General features: G+C 28.2%; 1 protein-coding gene across 3 annotated transcripts in view; it reads left to right on the top strand.

Annotated features, from left to right (window-relative positions):
* Window positions 1-3733: 3733 nt before the first annotated feature.
* LOC107065341 (uncharacterized) overlaps window positions 3734-7886 on the top strand; it is a 15623-nt gene continuing 11470 nt past the window's right edge. Inside the window, exon 1 of one of the 3 annotated variants that reach the window (XM_089172587.1) lies at window positions 3734-5053. The gene's annotated coding sequence lies outside the window, so the exon portion shown is untranslated. The remainder of the gene's footprint in view (window positions 5054-7886) is intronic. The other 2 variants (XM_015318942.2, XM_089172588.1) reach the window with 2 other exon arrangements.

Genomic DNA, 7886 nt, shown 5'->3' with positions numbered 1-7886 from the left:
TTAAAATTCCATTAACTAATTCAAACAAAATTTAATAAATTTTTCATTTTTTTCAACGTTTTATTAATATCACTTGGAATATATTACTCGATAAAGTGTTATCTTTCAAATAAGGTTATTATAGTTATAAGGAAATAATCTTTTAAAAAGGAAAATTAACACATCTAACTATTTATCTTTTAATCACATTTTCATTGAATTCTTCTTCTTCTTCTTCTTCTTCTGTGTAAAATCTTATAGATTTACTACAAGTTTTAACTATCGTACTTTACATGTCTCTCTCTCTCTCTACTTCTCTCTCTCTCTCTCTCTCTTGAATCTAGGAAAATAGATGGTAGAAGATAATCCAATGTGTTTCGAAACTTACTACTCTAAGACAGAGTTTCCCCATCCGTTTATAATTCATTTAGTATATCTGTTATAAGCTATTTCTAGTATTTTATTATTATTATTATTATTATTATTATTATTATTATTATTATTATTATTACTACTATATTTTATTCATATTACATTTATTTAATTATGTCTATTTTTATTATTATTATTATTTAATATTCGATATTTATTATTTTATATATGAATTTTATAATATATTAATCCTTAACACTCCGACGATAATTTGTGGTTATCTAACAGCAACTCCAACTTGTTTTACAATTGGAATAAATCGCCGTACATCGATGGTGCCTGTGAGGCACACTTGAAGTAGAACGCTGCTCGTTGATGGTGCCTGAGAGGCACACTTGAAGCAATAAGGGTTAAGAATACCTTTTTATTAGGTCAAGTCATAAATAACTTTCATACTTCCGATTTTTATGAGACAAAGAATGACGGTTCTGCGACTGATAAGTGCAAGACACCTTTCATGGAGTTTTTTTTTTTTTTTTTTTTACACTCTTTGCAATTGTTCAACGTATCTATCTATTGGATTTTCGATTCATCTTTTAAGATCGTATCTACAGAACGGAATTTTACAAACCAATTTCTGACTGCCCTATCAGTTATCAGTCCTGCACTGTATACGCTGTATATTTTTTCAGTTGCCACTTTAGTGCTATTGCCTTGTTTCAATTCCTAAAACATTACATGTCGAATATGCACTTTTTACTAGTATCCATTTCAGTGGTTAAGAAAAACGGTTAAATGTAACATTGACTGCATAAAAAAAGTTAACAGAAGACTAACTAAATCCTCATCTATATAGTGATATTAAAAATCCGTTTGTTTCGGTGACTTATAATAGGTAAATACGAAAAATAGATTCTACATAATCGCATCGGAAGTTACTTATGACTCGACCTAATATTAGTTTAATAAATATTTCTCTTTTTATAATTATAATACTATTTACACATAAATTTATAAATGATCAATTTATTAAAAAAAAAAAAAAATGAATTTATTTTCTTTGTTTTATTTTTATTTAAAAAAAAAAAAAAGTATTTCTTTCCTTTTCTTTTTTTTTTTTTTTTATTTATAAAAAGAAAGAACTTCTAAACCATGTCAAGTGGGGATTTTCTCGTTCATTTTACATATTTCTTTTTTTTTCTAGGATGAAAAGTTTTTTGTTTAAGTTTTCCATGTAATTCCCAAAAGTTTGACCACACACACACACACACAGAGTACTAGTTGAGAAACCCTAGATTAAACGATACTTCAGTGTTAATGTAATCATGTCAATGTAACGGGTTCATATACGTGCTCATGTAACAGAATCATGTACGGTCTCATCCAAGGGCTCAAGTATATATACCATAATCTATAACTTTATCTCTCTCCAATTTAACCAACTTGATGAGAAAGAAGGAGAGAGTTAGAGAAAGAGAGAGATAAAAGGTAATTTAATATTTTACGAGAATTACACATTACATGATAAACCGATATTATAATTGTCATATTTATGTAATCATTTAATATAAAAAAAAAAATATATATTATATAAAAGATAAAAACTAGTCTAGATATATTATAATTAAATCAATTAAGAAAGTGAGAACATATTTCAAACAACTTAAGAAACAAAATAGTAACTATATATAATATTATAAAGCATAAGTTTAAAAATTTGTATAATTATATAACATTAAAATTGAAATGATTTGTTATGAACAATTAAGAATTTCAAATTAAATTCGAGCTAAACAAAAGGAATTCATTTGATTTGACATTAACACACCCTAAAAGTATATTAATTTAATATTAATTATTTTCATGTGTATCATTTATTATAATAAATAATTATTGAATTGATATATATGAAAAAAAAAATAAAAGATTTAATTATCTTATTAATTAAATCTAATTAATCTTATCTTTTTTTAGAATGATATTTGAATGTTAGATAAGATTGTGAATAATATAATTAGAGTGTATTATATAATTAACTTGTGCAATAGAGTAAATTTCAAACTCTAGATTGAAAGTATAAAACAACAAGAAGAAGAACAACAACAACAACAAGAAGAAGAACAACAACTGTTCACAAACCAATGTCTCGTTAAATGGAATAATTCGTCGTTCAATGTTACGCTAAAGTTTCAATTAATCCTACAAAAGGTTAACCTACGTGGACAAGTTTGATTGGTTTATTTTTGGTAAGCAAAACCAACTAAACCCCGAACGTTTAAATCTCACGAGAGTGAAGTTTCTGTTTTACGTCATGGACGAATAATTCTTAAAATATATCTGTGCCACATTTTCTCCTTATCAGATTTTTAACTTAGAATTTTCTATATTTTCCTCTTTTCTATCTTAAAAATAATAATAATAATAATAAAAAGAAGATGAATAAGTAAATAAAATTAAAAAAAAATGAAGAAATAAATCAAAAATAATATTCGATAACAAGAAACAAAAACAATTAATCGGATATTTAATTATTATTATTATTATTATTATTATTATTGTCTAATTTTTTTTAATATTTACGGACAAATATTTGTTAGACAAATGTTTGTTTAGAAATATTTTATGAAAAGTTTCGTTAGCGTGTTAAACAATTCAAATTTATTCCTTATTTATCCCTATATAATAATAACATTTATTCTCTTCTTTATCCTAAAAGAAAAGAAAATAAACAAACAAAAAAATAAAACAAAATTATAATAATCAATAAAATTTATTCCTTATTATCTCTCTTGTATATATAAATATATATATATATATATATATATTTCCATCTTATATAAAAAATCGGATAAGAAAAAGTAGAGTATGGTTAGAGGAAAAGAAGAAATAGAAAAATAAAAGTAAAAATAAAACGAAAACGAAAAACACGTATATAAATTTCTATATTATCAACACATAGACAAATAGATATCTATATTTATCTTCACGAATATACTTAGCCGATTCTGGTAAGCTCCCCTATTCTCTCTTTCTCTCTCTCTCTCTCTTTCTCTCTCTCTCTCTTTTTCTTTCTCTTTCTCTCTTTCTATTGATTAATTCTCGGTTTTTCTCGAGATTACATTTAGTTCGTATTCCTTCGCGGCGCTCCACGTCGGAATAACAGGCAACCCTAAACCCTAACGCGCAACCATTCGCGTACCATCCCTTCCAGTAGCCCTACCTCTACTCCTACCAGCACCACTACCACCACCACAAGTTCCGGTTCAATCCCCGCTCGATAGACATATACCTTTATCCCCACCAACAATTTCATACCCCCTTAACTCCTCAACCCTCTTCAGCCCCTATCAATAATATTCCCTCTCTCTCTGTCTCTCTCTCTCTCTAGCATTTCCACCCCTCACGCAAAAACAAGCGCATGCGCATCACACATACACATACACGCACGCGTATATCTATCCTCAAATTTTGAACTCCCATACGGTCGCGCCATCTTCGAATATCCTCCAAAGATTCTTCTCACCCCTTAGTGTGTGTCCCTTTATTCCTCATATTTTTCTTATTCCTTCGTCACTCTCACTCTCTCACTTCCTTCTCTTTCTCTCTCTCTCTCTCTCTCTCTCTCTCTGATTCAAATACTTTTCCAATATTCCTACCCCTATTTTTTTTCTTTTTATCCCATTACTATTTTCTATTTCATTTTATTTTTTTCTATTTATGTCTAACATTTCCTCGACTTTGACTACTTTTCTTTCTTCTTTCTTCATATTCTTTCCCCTTCTTTTTTTTGTTTACCATTTTCCCAACAATTTTACGTTTTTCAATCACAAATACTATATATTCTACAAGTTACATAGAAACGTACGTATATATATATATATATATACCTATCTATTTTCCTTTCTCCTACCATCCCTCTGAACAAACCCCCTCTCACTCGCACTCGCAGTGGTATCCCGTCGATTCACCCCCCCCGCCCCCACTACCATCTCGAACGTACCTCGCAGCTCCATAGTTTTGCTTCCTATGGCAGTCGCCCGACAGCCACCCTCTTATCAACGCGTTCTCTACTCTACCTAAACGTGATTAGGTTAACGGTAACGTGGCAACATATATTACGAGAAATCACTGAAAAAACCGATCATCATAGTGTTTTCTCCCGTTTAAATATTCAATTAATTATTATATTAATTAGTGCTTACAAATATTATTATTATTATTATTATTATTATTATTATTGTTATTATTGTTATTATTGTTATTATTAATATTATTTTTATTTTTCTCTTATCTTTACGTACTCACTTTGTTTAAACAATTTCTTTCAATTTCGCATTTTTTCTTCCCTTTCTTTCCCTTACCACCCCCTTCCCACCTCTCCACCTCTTCACCCCTTCACCGGTTTTCATCATTTGTTTGTATTATTCTCATACTCAACGATTTTTGATTTTCACGTTCCTTTCTACTTACCCCCGTCACCCCTACCTCCTTTTTTATCCTCGTTCTTTTTTTCTTTTATATTTTGTTTTTCCTTTATTTATTTAGTTTCATTTGTCAAGGTGGTGGAAAATTTGTCACCTTATTTGTCTACCTATCTGCCAGAAAATTACACACATACATACACGCATACACACACACACACACACACACAGAGGGAGAGAACGGTGTCGATTTCAACAATCCTACGACGGACCAAAACAAGGTATGACTACTTAAAATGTTGTCTGACATTTTACACATATATTCTACTTGGTTTCGCCGTCTGACCGAAATAAGATTCGTACTACTTTGATATACGAGGAAACATATATACATATATATATATATATAAGATAGAAAGGAGAGAAGACAAGCGTTTAAAAATAAATTTATCATTGACGTGAATAATCAATCATCATAATCACGAATTATTTCTCACGATTATTTTCCTATTTATACTATAATAAATAAAAATAGAAAATAAAAACAAACGAGATTAGACTTTACCAAATTTCTGTTATTACAAAATTAAATATATAAATCGTATTTTTTTTATTTAATATTGAAAAATAATTTTATTTATTCTATTATTGTTTATAATTTTGTTAAACTTTATGATTCTATTAATCGTTATGCTAATGAATATTGATCGATAGTTAAATTGAAATACAAAAAGGAAAATAAATGGACGATGAAAAAGAAAAGAAATGAAAATTGGGGAAAAATAACTACTAATGTATTCGTTCACGGATCAACCTCCTATTTAAATGGTACCCTAATCGCGTTTCCGGCAAATTTCCTGCACCAGTTATCCATTGCCGGTTACCGAAACCAACCACACGTATAGACGTACACAAATACGTATTATCCAACCCCATCGTTCACTTGGTGTATAAGAAAAACCTCTACCTCCTATGAGTTAAACTTTGACTAATTGTCGTGGTTTTCAAACGAATTCGAATTTAAACAAAAAGAAATAGAAAAGGGGATGATACTATTTTTTTATTTTTTTATGGAATATTTCTTTCAACGATACTACCTAATTGTTTGTCCATGATGATTTTTTTGAAAATATTTGTTTCTTTTTTTTTTGTTTATTATTTTCAATGTTATCTGGATGAAAGTTTCACCGTTTTATTATATTTATATCTATCTATCTATATCTTATCTTGTTTCACTGTCCACGTGGTTGCATATCTTGCGAGGGAAAACATAATATAAGAAAGAGAGAGAGAGAGAGAGAGTGAGAGAGAATGAGCATCTCTGGTTGGTTGAAAAGGGAAACGCTATGAAAGGGCGTGGTCACGTTACAATACCTAGAACAAATTTTTTCAAAATTCCCTTTGTCGAATATTCGACATGTTCTCGATCGATAAGAAAAAAGGAAAATAATTTGAATGAATATTTAATAATTACAGTGTAGACTTTTACTTTAAACCAATTACGAATTATACAGGGTGTCTCTTAAATCAAACTAGAATAGAGAAAATATCTGATACCGATAATAATAATAATAATCGTTTTAACACAAGATATAAAGACTATATATTTTATATATAAAACTTTTTAATTTAGGCAGATAACCATACGTCGAATATTATTATAATCAAGGCCAATTGCGTTCCATGTAATATTACTAATTGTTCGGATCGTTGCGGAAGGCCGATGAATACAGTTCAGAATTGTCTCACGTGCCAAGTCATAAAATTCCTTTCCCCACAACCCCCCAAAATCCCCCTTTAACCTTCTACTAGAAACCTCGGTATCCTTCGTATGAAATAAAACGATTCAAACTTATCTCTCTGTGTGTATGTATTATAAAGTGTATGCGATCATGTGTGTATGTGTAATGCATGCTGTATAGTATATTAATACACGAGTATATAATTGTATAAACGTATGTGTACGTTTGTGTATGTAAATATATGCTATTAGTATAATGCACGTGTTGTACGTTTTATATTTCGATACACGTGTTATGTGTAGGAGTATATATAAATATATTTATATATATATATATACAAAAAAGCATTCGTTAGAACTCATAAGAATTCGCATTTGTGATCGAAGAAGTAAATTGCTATGCTATTTAAATGGAGAAAGAGAAAAGCTTTTATAATTTGTCCTAAAAATATTTGAACAATTTCTGTTAAAATATGCATTTAAATGTATCTAATGAGTTGCATATAAATTAAAACATACGAAATGGTAGATGATGGTAGATGTATTATAAATTACGTTTATAAAGACAATTTTAATTTAATTCAATGAAATTTGGTCGTTGTATAATTTTATATGGAAATTATTTTATATGACAAGTTATATTTTATATACATATACATATATATATATATATATATATATATTATTTTAATTGAAATGTGAAAAAAATAATTTAAATAAAATTAATATACTAATATAATTTTTCTCGTTTAATTTGAAATAAAAATTATTTAATAACTTTTTATATATTATATTATATATAAATATATTACATATTCCGTACTATTGATTAAATGGGAAACTTTCATGAATATTTTACGAACACTACGAGTATATGTAAAACTATTAATTTACATATACATTGTTATATATACATATAAAGGAATAGAATGTTCTATTATAATATTTCTATAAATTAACTATACAACCCTTTACACAACCACCCTCATCTATCGAATTGTCCGAGGTCGAGCTTAAAAGCTCCAGGGACGAAAAGGAAATTTTCTGAAATGGAAGCCAAGAATGCAACGGATGTAGATAACTAACGAGTTTCTACAACGAAAAAAGAAAAGAAAAGAAGAAAAAAAATGTCATAAGAAAAATATTATTAAAGTAAGGTAAAGTAAGAAAAACTTGTGTGTACGTGTGTGTGTGTGTGTGTGTGTCATCATCTTCACATTAACGAGATTTATAACGCAAGAATCATTAATATTATTATTTAAACTTATGAAAATTTTTCTATGAATTAAAAAGAATATTATTTTTTCAATATCACACAATTTTCTAATCTTTTATTATTTTTACAATAGATCATTAAATGTTTAACTTTGAAT

Source organism: Polistes dominula, unplaced genomic scaffold, assembly GCF_049000335.1.
Source record: "Polistes dominula isolate Pdom_NZ unplaced genomic scaffold, Pdom_raw_medaka contig_23, whole genome shotgun sequence".
Taxonomy (NCBI): domain Eukaryota; kingdom Metazoa; phylum Arthropoda; class Insecta; order Hymenoptera; family Vespidae; genus Polistes; species Polistes dominula.
Note: the sequence above shows the minus strand (reverse complement) of the source record. Positions and strands in the feature narration are given on the sequence as shown.